Source organism: Clupea harengus, chromosome 13, assembly GCF_900700415.2.
Source record: "Clupea harengus chromosome 13, Ch_v2.0.2, whole genome shotgun sequence".
NCBI classification, from domain to species: domain Eukaryota; kingdom Metazoa; phylum Chordata; class Actinopteri; order Clupeiformes; family Clupeidae; genus Clupea; species Clupea harengus.
Window position 1 is genome coordinate 22,652,801 of NC_045164.1, and position 18,667 is coordinate 22,671,467.

Sequence of the window (18,667 nt, forward strand, 5' to 3'; positions counted from 1 at the left end):
AATCAAAGGTGTTCCATTGGTCCTCAACCTGGTCCAGGAAGACCCTATCTGCTGACCGCTTCACCTCTGCTGGCTCCTTGTCGGGCACGTGGTGATCATCCATGGACTCAAGCAGGCAGCACTTACAACGACCTGTTGAAATGTCCCACAGGAATAAGCCACAATGCAGCGCTTGTTTCCATTGAGGTTTCACTGTAGTTGATGTTCAGTACCAGAAGTTTACTGAAATATCACCAAAAAAAGTGTCTTTCCGTAACCGTTATATATTCTATAAATACCATTACACATCATGGCTAGATCTAAAAGCATAGCTCTATTTCTGTACCAAAACATCTGTCAGGGATAAGACCCTCAACAGTTAGTTAGCAGATTAAAAACACTACCAAGCATATAAGTGAACTGGACGGTTTTCGAACAGGACCTGACGGAGACAGACACCTTAAGTCTGTCTGACGTGCCATGCTGAAAACAAGTCCTTTTATTAACCAATGTTTACACAGTATGACAGTCAAGACGCTGGGATGCACTTAGGATACCTTCACTTCTGCCCAGTAACAAGACATTTCACAACCCGCTCTCTCCTTCTTATCTTATGTAAACATATACGTTAGGTTTCTGGGTTAACATTCTTGACTCTGCTAATTGTCTTCCAAAGTCCAATCTACATGGAGAAGCAGGGCACACAGCATTTTGGAAGAAACCTTAAAACAAAAAGACATTCATGATAAAATATACTAATACTTTCTTTAACATTTCCCTCCTGTTTATCATGAAAATAACACTAGTATAAACATCATTAAACTAAAACATCATCATCTTGATGGTTCAAGACAACAGTACACTCCATACAGAAGTACATACAAAACTAGACATGAGAACTTAGAAACATGTAGAAATACACATCATAAAATACAAAAAGTATACAAATTGCTACAATAGAGAGCAGACTTTTCAACACCACTTACCACCATGTACCAGACGTAAACCAAGCAACCAGATTTCACCACGGAACATTAACCACTTTGTCTTGTAATAAAGCATCACATAACAACCTTCATTTGCTGTAAGGCTTCAGTCACAGAGACACTATGAATATAATCCAATATCCAAATACACAGATATCAGTCACAAAACTCCCCCACCAGCAGCAGTCATCAACAAAATCCCAACCTATAGTTAAGGGTTTCCATTCTTAACATGACTTTTCTTACTCATAGGGCCTGAAACAGAAACAAAATAACCTTGGAGCTGGTGGTCCAAATCTTTTAGTCATCAGCACATCAGTCCCCCACACGCTGTCATGCTTCTCAACAGCAAATCTCTTCTTACGAGATACTCTGCCTGCGAGATAGCACTAACAACACAAAAATGGTCCATGACCTGGGCGGGGGCGCATACGCCACCCCAGTGTGGAAGAAGATGACTGTACAATATACTACCACACAACCACAATACCTCTCTCACCTTAGGGGTACCCTTGTCAGAGTGGCAATGCCCTGCATTCCAACCTCAACATAAGGACCTGTTCCCAATGGACAGGGTACGACGTTGGCTGAGGAAGCAGTGTTTGATGACAGTATAGCAGTATCGATGACAATTTCATTACACTGTTTCCGTCTCAGAGAGCCTACTCTCGTTGTTCCACTAATAGAAAAACACATTTGGAATATAGAATGGACTGCCACTTAAGGTGACAGCTAGGTTGTGGCATGTTTTTTAGTTCTGCTAGTGGGTGGGTATTGTTACACAGATCCTGCACCTGGGTATCGTCTGCATCCTAAAATGGCTTACTGTAGCCCCAGTTGTCTGGGGCACACTTCTCTCCAACACAGATCATTGCTTGGAATGAGAGTAGCCTTAATTTAAGTCTAGGGTGAAAGTAGGATGTTGGCATTAAGGTACATACATAGCAATTAGTCCTATCAAGTCTGTTCGCTTGCATGGATGCATATCTATACCATGAATTAGTAAATACAGGTGAGTAACATTCCCTAGGACCTCATGTTCCCCATATGAAATCCACCTCTTATGGATTCTCTCATTTACACTTGTGGAGGACCAGAGACCCATTATTACTCCTGAAGTAACCACTAATAGCAGCAGCTTAGACATTGTTATAACGGAGTGATATGATGTATACAGAAAAACAATAAACACAAATAAACAAGAAAAACAAAAAACACAGATACACCTCTACTATGTTGAGCAGCATCTCTAACCCTCAGGGCGCTCCCTGGAAGTTAGGTGACGTTCAAACGACCAAGATTTAAACACTTAGCCCCCTGCCGGCGCCACAAAACGCTACTCAACGCTAGTGGTGGATCCTGGTAATGTTCTGAATGTTCTGAATGTTCTGAATGTTCTAGGGTGACAGGTGAATCCAGGTGGAGCGTTCAGCGATCTTGACGGCTGTTGGGGTGGCAAGTACACTTGGCATGGTCCCTCCCACCTGTCGTCAGACCAGCTCTTTCTTTTGATGACTTTGATGAACACCCAGTTTCCCACCTTCACCTGGCCTTGTACCTGTGGAGACACAGAAAAAACTCGAACAGTATTGGGTTCTTTACATTCCCTAGTTTGTAGTGTAATTTGTGGCACACCAAAAGTTGGTCTTATTCTTTTGCACAGTGATTTTGCTACTGTGAGGAAATCTGGGGTTGAGCTGGGAAACCCCTCTATCCATTTGGAAGACACATCAATTATAACCAAACAATATTCCAGCCCTTTGGTTTTGCTAAATTGGATATAATCCATGTGTATTACCTGGAAAGGATAATCAGGCTTGGGGAACTCGCCCCTCTTTGGCCTGAGGTTTCCCTGTGAGTTATGCCGAATGCATATTTCACATTGCTGACAAAACTTTTAATAAAATAAAATTTAATTAATTTTTTTTTTTTATTATTACTATTATTTTTTTTTTTAATAGGTTATATGTTGTACAGTGTTTATGTACTAGTCTTTATCTCCCCCCTGTTGAGGCATGGATATTCCCATGACTCAAAAAATTGCTGCCCATTTGTATAGAGCTCGCAACAGGATGGGTTTTCTATCTGGACTTACATATACCTCATCTTTCAGAGTCGCCCAGTTTTATCCAAATTTCCTTTTCACTTTTGGGTGCTTGTTGATGCATGTTAACTACACCATCATCCTCTGTTCCCTGTGTTAGATACAGGCCAGCTGCCTGCTTGTCTGCTTTATATGCTAGGTAATAAAAGCATTAAGACTGCATGGGATACTTTGACGACGAGTTCATGAACCAGCACAATTTCTGCTGACGCGTGAACGGCCGATGCATCCGCGAGCACTGCTTGTACACATGATGGTGTAGCACGAGCTACCGGGTCGAGTTGGGTCGAATAAAATGCGATGGGTCTCATTTTGATCCCCCATACTCGAAGCAAAACAGACGTCATGAATCCATGTCTGGAGTCAACCATAAGGACGAAAGGTTTCGCATAATTTGGGAGAGCCAGTACTGTCGAGCTACACTAATATGTGTAGTCTGATTATTATTCTTTTCACCTCCTCTCCTTCTAATTACGACCGTGCGTGTGTGCGTGTGTGTGTGTGTGTGTGTGGACGTGCGTGTGTGAGATTGAGTCCTCTGTTCCCCCTAACAGCCCCCACCCGTGTGCTTCTCTGTTTTGTCCCAACAGTCAATCACACAGGTTTGTTTAAAAAGTCGAAGTAGCTGCTAGCGATCTTACGTTTTAAAAAACAATCTACAATCATTCCGGGCCATGTTAGTCACTCAGTACTTTGGCACATACAATAGCTCACAACACATCACAATCTCGTATTTCCACTTTTCTCTTGTTATGCCCTCTGACGGCGCACTACTAAGGTAACGAGAGAAAGTTTAATCTGATCTTTTTCGTGTCATGCGCGTCGCGCTCTCAGCAATTTTAAATGCTCTCTCTTCACAGATGTTACACAAAATACCTTCAAGTAAACTATGCCAACAACTGGTCACTTGCTTATTTTAGTTTTAAATATCAATTTAAAACGGTAGGTTCCCCCTCAAATCTACGTTTAGTCTCGCCTCGGAGCACCAAACAATCTCTTAATGAAACTAATGAACTCGTTTTTGCAAATACAATTCCTGCAACACTGGAATTATTTCCATTCATTACTATAATTTCCATTCATTACTGTGATTATTCTAAATCATACTCCTTTATTCTTCATTATAGATGCTACACTGCATTTCATTGTCTCAGTACTTGTACTCTGTGCAATGACTATACAGTTGAATCTAATCTAATCTTAACTCCGGGCCTCTACCCCTGCGGCTATTCATGCAATTCGATTATTTGGATAGAGATCTTTTAGTTGATCAGACCAAAATTCCTCATCCTCAAATCGATCTGCACTTGTATTATTTTATTTAAGCAGTATCGCCATCATTATCATATAATGATACAATGATAATTAGATGATACACAATGATGATCACAATTCCAATACGTCCCTTCCCCACCTGTGCTGTTAAATCAAATTAGTACAATGTAAGGTCTTTTATATCCAATAAGACCTCTTCCCTCTGTTTTGATTATTGCCTTGTGTTGCTTGTCACGTGCTTAATTAATTAATTCAAACCACCGGTTATCTTGGGTTGTTGGAAAAACCACACCCCTGCCTTCTTGAGGGCCCGTAGGATTCAACCAATTGAAACAAGCACGTTCTGACTCACAAACAAGGTTAATGAAACACAATGAGTAAGTTCTGAATGAGCCACTTATCCGTTGAAACAAAGGGTTATAATCCTTCTGGAAGTATTAGCATTCAGCTTCTTACAGTTGTGTTTATTTTCAGCCACAGTCACTGGTGGCTATTTCAATGAGACACATGGATTGCGCGCGTGCGCAGTGTCTGTCTATGCCAGTATCTCAATTTCTCATTCACAAATGCTCAACTCTATTTATGTCTTACATAATTTCTAGTAACTCCCCCTTCACGCACTTAAGACTAAAAAGTGCGTGCAAATGAACAAAGCAGATAAATGTATAGAGTTCTTACGTGGCCACCGTAAAAAGCTCTATAGTTTATCAAGCCTGCAGTTTTACCCCTCTTTCTCTACAAGAATAACACTTAACCTCACTTTCTTTTAATCTTCTTCTTCACTTTCCATTGACTTTCTCATTCTCACTTTCTCAATCTTTCTCATTCTTACTTTCTTAAAACCATCTTGCCTTCTTACTTTCTTCAAACCATCTCATTCTTACTTTCTTAAAACCATCTTGCCTTCTTACTTTCTTCAAACCATCTCATATTCATTACCCATTTTCGAGCTTTTTTGGATTAAAACAGAATACCTCAAATGGGTCAGATATAGACTCCGGAAAGCAAGCTTCTAGACAAAAATATGTCCGGCTTTCCCTTGGTGTTTGTACCACAGAGTTTCTATCTGTTTTTAGACTGTTAATCACTTGCTCTAGTCACACTCATATTCATTAATTATGGTGAGTTTTTTTTGAATTAAGCAAAATACTTCTCTTGAGTCTATGAAAAAATATCCGGAGGCCGAGCTTCTAGATTGATAAATCAATCCGGACCATCCCTTGGAGTTTGTACTCTCAGATATTTTCCAAAGTTTTAATTTTGCTTAATTTCCTTACTCCATTCACGCACTCATTCACACATGTACATCCATTCACAACTAGCGCTTTTAAGAGACCTCGAATCTCTTTTTTTTTAGTCCGTTCGTTCAGTAACTTATGCTACTTACTTCATATTATGCTGTGTGTTCAACCTTGCTTCAGATCCCCGTCAGACCAGCCTCCCTGGAAGCAGAGCCCTCTCCGCCGGCCCACGTAGAATTCACTAAGTGGGACTTTCTGCCGATGGTTTCTCTCGGCAGGACGTGCACTTGTCTTCGGCTTCCTGAAGTCTGCTCCCAGGCGGTCGGTGTTGTTGGGTTCCGGCTCGAAAGGACCAATAAATGTCAGGGATAAGACCCTCAACAGTTAGTTAGCAGATTAAAAACACTACCAAGCATATAAGTGAACTGGACGGTTTTCGAACAGGACCTGACGGAGACAGACACCTTAAGTCTGTCTGACGTGCCATGCTGAAAACAAGTCCTTTTATTAACCAATGTTTACACAGTATGACAGTCAAGACGCTGGGATGCACTTAGGATACCTTCACTTCTGCCCAGTAACAAGACATTTCACAACCCGCTCTCTCCTTCTTATCTTATGTAAACATATACGTTAGGTTTCTGGGTTAACATTCTTGACTCTGCTAATTGTCTTCCAAAGTCCAATCTACATGGAGAAGCAGGGCACACAGCATTTTGGAAGAAACCTTAAAACAAAAAGACATTCATGATAAAATATACTAATACTTTCTTTAACAACATCCTATCCACCATATCCAGTCTTTCTTCAATCTGCCTTCTGAACTTACACTCTGTATCCAAGCTGTCCTCAGCCTGGTCCAGGAGAACGATGTCCTCCGGCTTTGCCTCTGCTGGCATGTTTCGTGGCGCGTGGTGATCACCCATGCACTCATGAGGATCCGTCAGGCAGCGCTCACTCCAGCCTGTTGAAATATCCCACAGTAATTAGCCACAGTTTAGTGCTTGGTTCCCATTGAGGTTTCACTGGAGTTGATGTTCAGTAACAGTAGTTTACTGAAATATTACCAAAACAAAAGAGTGTATTTCTTTCATTAATCTGCCTTTTGAACTCACACTCCTCCAGTGGGTAAGCAAGGTCGACTTGCTCAGCCCAGTTCATCTGTCTTCTGGTCAGCTCAATCTTTGCCTCTGCTTGCTCCTTGTTGGGTACGTGGTGATCTTCCATGGACTCAAGCAGGCAGCATTCACACCGACCTGTTGAAATATCCCACAGGAATTAGCCACAATGCAGCGCTTGTTTCCATTGAGGTTTCACTGTAGTTGACGTTCAATAAAAAAAGTTACTGAAATATCACCAAAAACAAATGTCTTTCCGTCAGTTATATATTCTATAAATACCATGACACATCATTGTTATATCTAAAAACATAGCTATATTTCTGTACCAGAACATCCTATCCACCATATCCTGTCTTTCTTCAATCTGCCTTCTGAACTTACATTCTGTGTCCCAGCTGTCCTGAGCCTGGTCCAGGAGAACCACGTTGTCCGGCTTGGCCTCAGCTGGCATGTTTCGTGGCGCGTGGTGATCACCCATGCACTCATGAGGATCCGTCAGACAGCACTCACTCCAGCCTGTTGAAATATCCCACAGTAATTAGCCACAGTTTAGTGCTTGGTTCCACTTGAGGTTTCACTATAGTTGATGTTCAGTAACAGTAGTTTACTGAAATATTACCAAAACAAGAGAGTGTATTTCTTTCATTAATCTGCCTTTTGAACTCACACTCCTCCAGTGGGTAAGCAAGGTCGACTTGCTCAGCCCAGTTCATCTGTCTTCTGATCAGCTCCATCTCTTCCTTGCTGCCAGAGTAGCCATTGCCTCTCTTCATCATCTCCATTTCTATGTTCTTCTGACAAATGCTAAGTTTGCTAAACTCACCTCTAAATTAAGGCCTACTGTTACAAATAACTCAGTCAAAAAAGCCGTATAAGCAATTAAACAAAATAAATCAATTAAATACATAAGTTAATCAATCAAGGTAAACAAACAAGAATAAGTAATCAATATGAAGCAAAATCGTGGGCAGCAAGCTCTTTGTAAGGTTGTTTCTGTCTCAGTCAGGTTCAAGTGTGAGAGTTCTATGTCAAAGTAGAATTTTAATGTTCAAAGTAGAATCCTATGGTCAAAGTAGAATTCTCGCAACATTCTAGTCTATGATGTCATGTGAGTGACATCTGGTGAAACTTGAAGAAGACCAGAATTCTAACTGTAATTGCTGCCTACACTATTACGCCAGTTATGATTGGGAAATACGTGTTATTAACTACATTAGACATGTTTGCCTTGGTGTTGTTAGCACATTGCTGCACCAGTTGAGCCATGGGAAGACTGACGAGCCTCTGGGGAATACGTCTGAGGAATTCTAGCTGTAATTACTGCCTACATTTATCTTTCAAAAACATACATAGATACGTATATATGAATATATGAACTTCACAAACTAAAGTTGCTGACATTAAAAAAAAATACCAGAGCCTGTCAAAACCACTAAAGTGTATTAATCTAGCCCTGAATTCCTGGGGGTTAATGTTACAAAATAGGATTGGAATGGAACTGGGTTGAGATATCTGTCTGAACCAGAAGCCATATTTTAGCCAAAACAGAAAACCAAACCAGGAGACTGAGGGAGGGAAAGCTAGTGTAGTTATGCCCACAGTACTTTAGACAGAGTGACGAGGACCGTGTGGCTGTAGGGGGAGGGCAGATTTATGAATGGATACCACCAGTGCTGTAGTGGTAAAATTAGAGGTGGGTAAACTATGAATTTTATGATCAGACAGACCTCGACCCGATGCAACACAACGCGAAACAACGCAACACAAAGCGTCGCAACTCTGTAAGGCTGACCTAGCTGTATTCCATTATGTTATCAGTTAAAGTCATATTAAATCAATGACAGTGAATAGATGTGTTTGTAGTTTAAAATATTTCAAGAAAACAGTAAAGAAAAGTATGTGTAGGCCTCACAAAAATGAAGGGGGTGGTGGTGGAGACAAAAGAAAGGACCTCTATAGGACCTTAAAAAAATGAAGGCCTCTGGAAACAGGCCCAGGGTGTTACAGCTGAAAAGTATAATATAAACAGAAACCATGCTGCAATTAAACACTTCCCCTGTTCTTTAACCATTGGAGAAACCTGCCTTACAGGGGCGTGTTCTAGGGTTCATGGCTCTCTTGTGCTTCACCAGCCAGGACTTCACTTACTGTGTTGGATTGAACACTCATATAGGCTATAACTACCTATGTCAGCATGAATAGCCTTTCCAGCATGTTTTTTTTTTAACATTGAGAACTGACTTGTTTTCAAATCATCTATGTTTCCAGTGTATTTCGCTTACAGCCTCACCTGCCATCATGAAAGTAAAAAACAAATAACGACCAAATAAAATAAATATTAATATTTTTCTACTGATCTGCGCTATACATGTATTTTCTGCATGATTCCAATAATTTCGAGCATTTTAATAATCAAAATCGCTGAATTTGCGCATGTCCTGTTCAAACAGAGAGGAGACTGCGAGACGGTGAGGCAGCGACGAGCTGTGCCTCATCTCAGATTGCGCAATCCCTCACAAACTGGGTTGAGCGCATGCGTAGAACCTATTTAGTCTTGCTGATCTGACAAAAAAACCTCAGTGAAAAAACACGGAAGGGAGGCAAACAGTACCGCTGCCTCAATGAAGGCGCGGTCGGGTTTATGCTTGTTCTGCCGTTGCTCTTCTTCTACACTTACTGTATATTTGACGACTGCGAAAATGGAAGATTCTATAGCTAAGCTAAAACATTTCACTTAGCTATGTCTAACTGGCTTGCCAAGAATCTGTCTACAATTTTCAATGAATAAACTTAATCTGCAGCGATATGCGTGAGGATAATTACTCGTGCATCTTCAATTGCTGAAAGAGTTTACGTTTTATTAGGGCTATTTAGATGGAAGCGGGAAGGCTGGCCGGTTCATCGTATTTGAAAGCACATTATTAAAAGCGTTTGTCCCTGTCTAAATGCGATGTTGTGCGAACCAAAGCAACGTTTAAAAATGTGAATTGATCTTCTTCAGTCTTACTTTGTACTTGAGGCCTTTTGCGGGCATCTGTGTGAGTGATAGCACTCGATGGTCTCTTAAAAAAACGCCTGATATCCATGGCTAATGAATCCATTCCGAACGGGTAGGCAGGCAGGCTAATCCACAACGTGTATGTGTTTACATACTTCCTGGATCCTTATTGGTGTCGCCGCCGCAGCTGCAAGGCACTGATTGGAGGGTCACAGACCATAATACAGCGCAGATGAAAATGATTCACACTACAGCGTTTATATGTTCAACAATATGAAACTTAGTGTTAGGTGATTTAAAATGACACCACATTTATTTTGGATTATTCCAACGGCAGAATACAACGCGCAGGGAACTTTGAGATGCGTAAACGCCACTTTGAGATGCGTAAACGCTATTTAGAGGTGCCTAAACGCTATTTCCAAAATTCCAGAGGTGCGTAAACGGCGTTTACGTGCGTTTAGCCTCCACTACAGCCCTGGATACCACCACAGAACTCCGGATACTAATTTGTGAATACACTTGTGTGAGAGTATTCTGTGAGTGCACTCTGATCATTGGAGATGAGGGCCTCTGGAACAGGCAGGTGGAATCCCACTGAATGGTCAACCCTCGATTTTGACCCTTGGCGGCATCATAAACCACTGTCTCCTCAACTTGGGCCACAGAATGATGGCACAGCTGATGTGATCCATAGGGACTGAACTCTTAGGTCGTATCTCGCTCTGAAAGGTCTTAATACACTGACACAGAGCACAGAGAGTCAAACAGCACAGTATGTAATATATTCAGTTTATAGTTATTGCCTCTGTAGGTGCCTGAATGATGTGCTTTCATGAAGTCCCTGTCATGTCTGCGCTGAATCCAGCTCCGGCCATGCCCCCTTTTATTACTTAAACTCACACACCTTCCCAATCACTTGATAACTGATCCCGCACACTTGGCACTTACCTTACTTAAACTCTTCACCCCCTTCACTCCCTTGTCGGTTCTCACATCATGCTCGTATCACATATGGATTATTCCCCAGCCGACATAAGCGCCGGATCTCCACTCCCCGCTTATCACGCAAGTTTATTCCGCCACTTCCCCTGGCTGTGACTGGTTTCAATAAACTCCCAACATCCATCAGTCTTTGTGTTGTCTGATGTCTGTGACAGTCCCAATGACTGTCCAAATTTGATGGCTTAGATGGACACAAAGTCACAGTAGCGCACCACCACCTGCATCTTTCTAGGTCTGCATCCCAGGTGGTGGCTGAATCACACAGACCCAGGTCAGGAAGACCCTGTCGAGCAGCGCAGCGGAGCACAGCACAGCTTTGCTGTGGTTCATCAGTGCTTGTTAGCAGTGGATCAGTTTCTTGCTAACCTGAGAGTCCTTGACTGGTCTGAAAATGTGGACATGCTGTCGGAGAGCTATAGCTGATATAGTGTAAAAGACAGGAACAAAGTATTTGATGTTACAGAGATTACACACACCTATAACACACACACCTATAGATATACTATGTGTTTATGTATATTGAATCAGTGAGGGCATCTGTTGACATTCTGCCTTTATGTGTGCCTTTATGTGTGCTGAGGTGTTTTGCTCATTGGGTGTGTGGTTGTGCTAATTGTGTGAGGTGTTTTGAAAAACAAAACAAAACGATCAAAATCGTACTTAAGCAATCGAGAAAAACTGTAACGTTTAACGTTACGTGTGGTCAGCAGTATAAAATAATCGCCTGACAAGGCTGACATTACAAAATGATCCTCTAAATATCATCCACAGAAAAGATCAGTAAGGTTATAATTCGCCAAACGTTATAATACGCTGTCAGAAAATTCCAGTAGCAGTAGGACACAATTTTCCATTCTTACATGAGTGTTTACTAAAACTAAACTGCTATGGTAGCCTATTGACATGAGTCTTGTTAATGTTAAGCAGGTGCTAATCTTACAGCTTGCTGTTTGTCTAGAGCTATGGCATTGATAAGCCAATTTAGATTTGTTTTATGTTAATGCCAAGACTAGGTTAGTTCCTCATCAGTTGTTCCATAAAACATAACCATAAATGTGTACAAAAGCAATATTAAATTAAATAATTAAACCTTTAAGTGCTGCTACTCCAGAATCAGCTAGCCTCCTCTGACCCCTACCCCCAGCACTCCAAAGATGCTGATGATGGTGAGTGAGTGAGGTAGCCACTTGTTGGCTATTTTGACTTATTAGTGAACTGCTGTACCATTGGCAATTACTTACACATTAGGTCACTCTCAGCTCTTTTGATTCGGTAATGAATGGCAAAATGTAGATTTATTTATAAGTCTACTCAAGTCACTGTCCTTGCAGTCTACAGAGCCAGGCCCCTTTACCCAACTCCAGTGAAACCAAAGCTACTACAGACAGTGAAGGGGATAGTGAATAATAATAACATGACATAATAATATCCAGTGACTCTTTGTTGAGTGGTTCATTGAAAAAAATAAACGAATTGGGTGCATTGCGTCAGGCACTGTCAAGAACATAGAGGAACAGAAAAATAAAGAAAAATTCTAATACATATATTATAAGAAAAAAGTTGTGTAAAATTGCTCTTTGGCGATGAAAAGTCGGGGGGCGGGGGCCCACACCAACATTCTTTCAGGGGGGGCCCAGAATTCCTAGCAACGGCCGTGGCCCTGTTACATGTAATGTTAGAAACAATAGCAGGGCAGTGCACACCTCACTGAAGGTGGATGTTACGGAGTAGATTTTTAAAATCCAACACATTGTTGGTAAAATAAATATACGCCTAATTGTGTTTGTGTGTGCGTGCGTGTTTTGCGAGCGCACAAAAAAAAAAAATTGCGAAGGGGGGGGGGGGGGGGGGGGGGGGGCTTTTACATGTCCAGGCCCAGGGGCCCATGGTTTCATAATCCGTCTATGCACAGACCACAGGCAACATGTTCTGTTCTTACAGTCAGAGTAATGCAACCTGCACCCACCCACTTCCCCTGTGGAGAAAGCTAATGGTCTGTATGCGGGTTTTGTTGTACGTGCTGCCTGACACGGGGCCTGCGTTGTTGGGTGTTGTGATGTAACAAAAATAACTGAGAGATGTGAGACTGAACGGTCGCAATCGGAAGACGGTGCAGATGCAGAAAGCTGTTCAAAAAACGAACTGCAAATATACGTGAACACAGTGGTGTAAATTAAAAGGATTGAACCATCTGTTACTGTATAATCAGTTTTTTATGGCTATTGCTATTGATGTGTGAGACCAGAAGGGAGACGCAGAATCAGATTTCCCTCTAATATGTGGTCTTCTTGGATGTATTCAGGTACTTCTTATACATCAACGAAAATAATTAAACATGACTCAATGTTCAACTGAATGCCAGATGTGAGAAAGCACTACATCATGTGTCAAATTCAAGGCCAATTTCATCCGGCCCGCCGGCTCCTCTGAATGTTGCAAAAAGTTCCATCGATTTGAATGGGACACGGTGTAATTTTATTTGGCCCGCCATATAATATCTAATGTCTCTGAGTTTCACAAAACGTTGATGTTGAAGTATTTTAAGTAGTAGTTGCTGAGAACATGTTTGTTTCACTTTCTTGTCTGTCTTTGTTCAATTCACTCAATAAAGTATTTTGTATCTTTCACATATTATGGAAGTGCTTAGAATGTCAGGACTTTTATTTCACATACATCAGACAACTGTCAGAATTGTGTGTGTGTTTGTGTGTGTTCAAGCTTTTTTAAATTAGTGAGTTTCAACATTTAGTTTAATACAAATGTAATTTAGCTGGCTGTGTAAAATTTCCTGGAGTTTTAACAAACCAACTTCACTTGTTACTATTTGAAGAGAGTATTGCATCTTCATCAGTCACAAGATGGCAAGCATACCAAACTACCCTAAACGTATAGCCTCCAAGCCTCCTTGGTGATGAGGGAGTCACTAAGAAAAGTAGTATATAGAACGCCATTGGATCTGTGTGAGTCTCTCAAGTGGCAAGCAATTAATCATACCACAGCTGTTTCCACCAGCATTAGCTATACACGCTCAATGCACCATGAATCAGCTATACATTTCCTGCTTTAAAATTACTTTTAGGACCAACGTTTTCCGTTCTATCGTAAGGGTAGAGGTGATGTTAATACTTGACCAAGTTCTTTGTCTGGAAATGTACGCTGCTTGATCCTATGCTTTATGTTTTCATACTGGACATACGGTTACCAGAATAACTGCATGTTGGTGTTATTTAACTTATGAAACTAAACGGAGTAGCGTCGCCCAATCAAATCATATGCGTCCACGACAATAAAATATTTGCAAGTGCAAACTGTCGTGTTTCACAAACTGCCGTCTATATTTGTGTTTAATTTATATGTATTAAGGTGAGTGCACAGTAAGTTGTGTGTGATAGACGGTATGAACTAAAGGAGTTGTGCCAAAAAAAAAACTGACATACAGCGTCAACCACTAACTGATAAGCATTTGGTTTATTCAGTTCCGCATGGAAGGGGGAAGAGAGAGACTAGTGTGAGTCAGTTTAAGGTTGACAGGCACCTGAAAAAGCATACTTCTTTTTTTAAAGGGATGGACGGTAAGAGGAAACAAAGGCGAGAGAACAACTAGATAATTTTTTCAATATAGTATTCTCGTGAAAACTAAGGTGAGATAATTATTACTCTTCTTTCCAACATACTATTCTAATGCAAAAGCATAGTATTCTTTAATATATGTATGTAAGCTTAGTTTTTGCACAACTGAGAGAACTGCTGCCCACGAAATAACAATCCAATTAACAAAATGTGAGAGGGAGTAATCTGGATATCTGCAGCAGATAGTGTGGGATTCTGGTGAAGATTTGGAAATATTTTGGTCAATTCCTGAATCAATGAATGTGAATGAAAACTATGCTCTAGATCTGGAGTGGGGTTATTTCAGTTGAACATAAATCAAGTGCAGGCTTAGGCTACAACAACTGTAAGCGGTCCATTAAAAATAGACAAAGGAGATATTGAGGCCCAAAAAGAAAAGGAACTGTAATTTATATAGTTCCTATATGAAGACATTGGTAAGAAGACCTGGCCATATATATATATATGTACACGTGTGTGTGTGTGTGTGTGTGTGTGTGTGTGTGTGTGTGTGTGTGTGTGTGTGTGTGTGTGTGTGTGTGTGTGTGTGTATATAGCCAGCCTACATGATATCATGTCAACAGGAAAAACTGAAGACCTTATGTTGTCAATACAATTTATAATCTCATACCAACAAGATTTGCAAAAAGTTGTTGAAAGATTTTCAGTAAACTAAAACACCTTTATGCAGTCTGATCCCAAGGCTTATAACAGACTTGGTTAGGCTGCCTGTTTTTTTCCCTACAAGGGACAGTAAAATCACTTTGAAAAGGGATGATTGGGAGTGCGGTTAGGATGGAAGTGTATGGATACCACTCATAGCTAGCATGCTGTTTAAATTGTGATATCAATATAAATATAGAGATCTGCCCTGAATTTATTTAAAGAACCCAACACTTGATATAACAGGGGCAATGGCTCTACCTGATGTAATCCACCCTTATTTCCTTCTTGGTTTTAGAAAGTGGGAATTGTAATGTAATTGAGTAATGTAGATTGTAATATTATTAGTAAGCTATGTCAACCCTAATGTTCTTGGGATTGTTCAGGTGGAGAGTGCATCCAACTTGCATAATGTTTTGCTCCCTTCCTTTTTGAGCAGCTATACCAGTACAGTAACTTCTATAGGTTTTAACTACCAAGCTAACCCATATGCTAATAGGTACCTTTCAGAGGCTATGCAATCAGGTTTGGGGCAAAGCTGTAGGCAGTATGGAGGCAGTAGGCCCACCGGTCCATTGTACATTATCTCATCATAATTAGATATTTTCTCATCATTATGAGATTTCGACCTCATAATTATGAAATATTTCCTCGTAAGATAGTAAGTCATTATTATGAGAGACTATGCAGTGTGTTTCTGTACATATCATTCCCATTGTGTCTGTATATAACTACTGATTTTTCGGTCTTGTTGTAGGCTAAGCCCTTTCAGAAACAATGGCGACCAATAATTCATTTTATTACGACTATGATGAAGATTACTATAGTGATGACTGCAGCAAGTACGAGGTGATTGCCTTTGGTTCCTTTGCTACTCCGATTATCCTCTGTCGTATGACGATCCTCAACCTCTTCGGGAATCTATTGGTGCTTGTGATCCTGATCAAATACGAGAATCTCAAATCCATGACCAACTGCTTTATCTTTAATTTGGCTCTGTCGGATCTTATGTTCACCCTCGGTTTACCTTTCTGGACATTCTATCTTCTCCTTGAATGGACACTTGGAGATACGATCTGTAAGATGGTCAATTTTGTTTTTTATGCTGGATTTTACAGTAGCGTCTTGTTTTTGACGGTGATGACACTACAAAGGTACAGGGCAGTAGTGTATCCCTTGTCTGACCGTGGTGAAAATCGCAAACATTTCGCACTTGCTTTGACACTCCTTGTATGGGCACTCAGTGTGGTAGCGGCCATGCCTGCAACATTGCACAACAAAGTTCAAACGCACAACAACGAGTCTCACTGCCAGTATGATGACCTAAGATGGAAAAAGGCAGCAGCATATCAACAAAATATATTTTTCTTTATTGCTTTTGGAATTATGTGTTTTTGTTACTCCAGGATACTCCAGACTGTCCTAAAGTCCCCATCAAGTAAGAAAATTAGGACGGTGAAACTTATTTTTGTCATTGTGGTTGTGTTTTTGGTAGGTTGGGCGCCATACAACATTGTTATATTCCTACAGTCTTTGTCTGACCAGAATCCTTTTAATGACTGTAATGTGAGCATCAGACTGGATTATGCCTTCTACTTGTGTCGGCTAATAGCCTTCTCGCACTGTTGCCTTAATCCCGTGTTCTACGCCTTCCTTTGGAAAGCATCTGAAAGTGATCATTCATAAGATCTCGCCACCACCTCAGGCAAGCTTGGAGTCTCAGCGCACAAGGATGGTAGCTTTGCCATCGCAGGGGTCTATGTACTGATTGCTGTGCCCTGCCCTCATTCATTCACCCACACCAGACTCTGATGATTTAACAAGGATTTACTGGAGCTGGTATTTTCTACAGTGTAACTATTAATATACTGTACAATACCTTTGAGTAGGCCTGCAGTGAATGATGCTTCTTTAGTCACTTGAGGTACAAATTTACTGTTGAAAGATCAAGTCTCATTTGCATAGTACAAATAGGACCCTATAGGCCCACGTACCAGCCGCTGTTGTGGTTTGCCATGTTTTTCCATTTTTATTTAAGAAGAATCAGGTCTGATCTGTATAACGGAAAAATGAAACTGAACTGAAAATGTCTTGGTAAAACACCTGAATATTTCCATCATATATAAAATGAAAAAAGGGCAGCATGTTCTCACTCTTTGTAAATGACAGTGTATTTATATTTCCTAATGAAATTGTCTATACATTATATGTTTAGGAATTGACATCCACATGTGGTAATTACACACCAGAATAGCTTTATTGCAGCTCTGTTTTGAATAAGTGAATACATATGTAAAGGTTTAAAAAGCACCATTGGTCAAAGGTACCACTTTGTGTATTACGACAATTACGTCAGAGGCAGAAGTGAAGTCACTTAAACTCGGCAATTCAGATATTCATTTAAGTTTATTTTAAACTGTTGCAAAATATATTTAGACTCCTTTCTGCAAATGATAAAGTAAATGGTCTTCAAGGTAACAATTCAACAAATAAACATTGTAATTGCATGTAAATTGCTTTGGATTAAACTATGTGCTAAATGTTTCTATAAAATATGAATACTGACTCTAGTGTGTGAGTGTTTTTCTGAGTGAATTGGAAGCGACTGGGAAAGGCTCTTTTTCTCTATCCCCCTCATCTTGTCATCAGCATTCCTTTTTAAATCAGAGGAACATGCCAACATGCCTTGGTTTGCTTGCTAGCAGTTGCCTACTGAAGGATCCTAAGTTGCAGGTTAACCTAGTTAGCTCTCTGTGATGTTTGACAAATAAGCTGTAGGCTAATTCACTACCACGATCTAAAATGTACTACACAGTAGCAGTGTCGACTTTAGCCTGACATTTCTGGTGGGGCAATTTTGTATGAGGTCATGTCACCTCACAAAAATAGTCTACATTCCTCATTGTAGTCTGAATTAAAACTTCCAAAATACTCGAAAACTAGCAATAGCTAACTAGCAGTAACGTTACTGGCATTGGTCTGTCTGATATGATCTGATTATGTTTTTTTTTTCTTGGTCACAGGGTACAGTTCTCGAAATATTCGAGTCGAGTTGCTAGGCAGATTTCGTGGGGCACATCTGATGGTGCCCCATCTCCCAATGTTATCTTTGGCCTGTGTGGTTCATGCTCATTAATGTTTCCATGGCAACGGTCTTAAGCTTGCGCCGTAGCCCACAGAGCAGAGAAGGACAGCGGAGAGCAGCATTTCACAGAGCAAGCACACAGACAGAAACACACATGAATCAAATTACTCCAAAACAGGACTATAATGCTTGTGAGTCAAGCTTATTCTCACACACACATTCACAAACACATTCACGCTACTATGCATATTCAATAAAATAAGATATATTTTGCCACAAAGCACAGATTGAGCTTTCTGCAAAACAGCGCCATGGGGATCTGGTGGGGCAATGCCCCACGTGCCCCTAATGTAGAAACGCCACTGCACAGTAGTAAGCTAATATAAGGCTATTTAATATTCAGTTTATGTATCAGTGTTTCCCACAGGAAATGTGTTAGTTAGGCTTGTGATTGTCCTGGGAGATAACTGCCCCTTTTAATTTTTTAAAGCTGAACTATATCTATATTCTTTCACTTTGAATTGAAAAGCTAAAAAACACTATATATACAGTATATTTACTAACCCTCAGCACAGATGATTAGCATTACATAATTGGTTTG

The 18,667-nt window shown here is 40.6% G+C and overlaps 1 pseudogene; it reads left to right on the top strand.

Annotated features, from left to right (window-relative positions):
* The first annotated feature begins 15,758 nt into the window (after nt 1–15,758).
* On the top strand, nt 15,759–16,749 carry LOC116223108 (annotated as a pseudogene).
* The last annotated feature ends 1,918 nt before the right edge of the window (nt 16,750–18,667 follow it).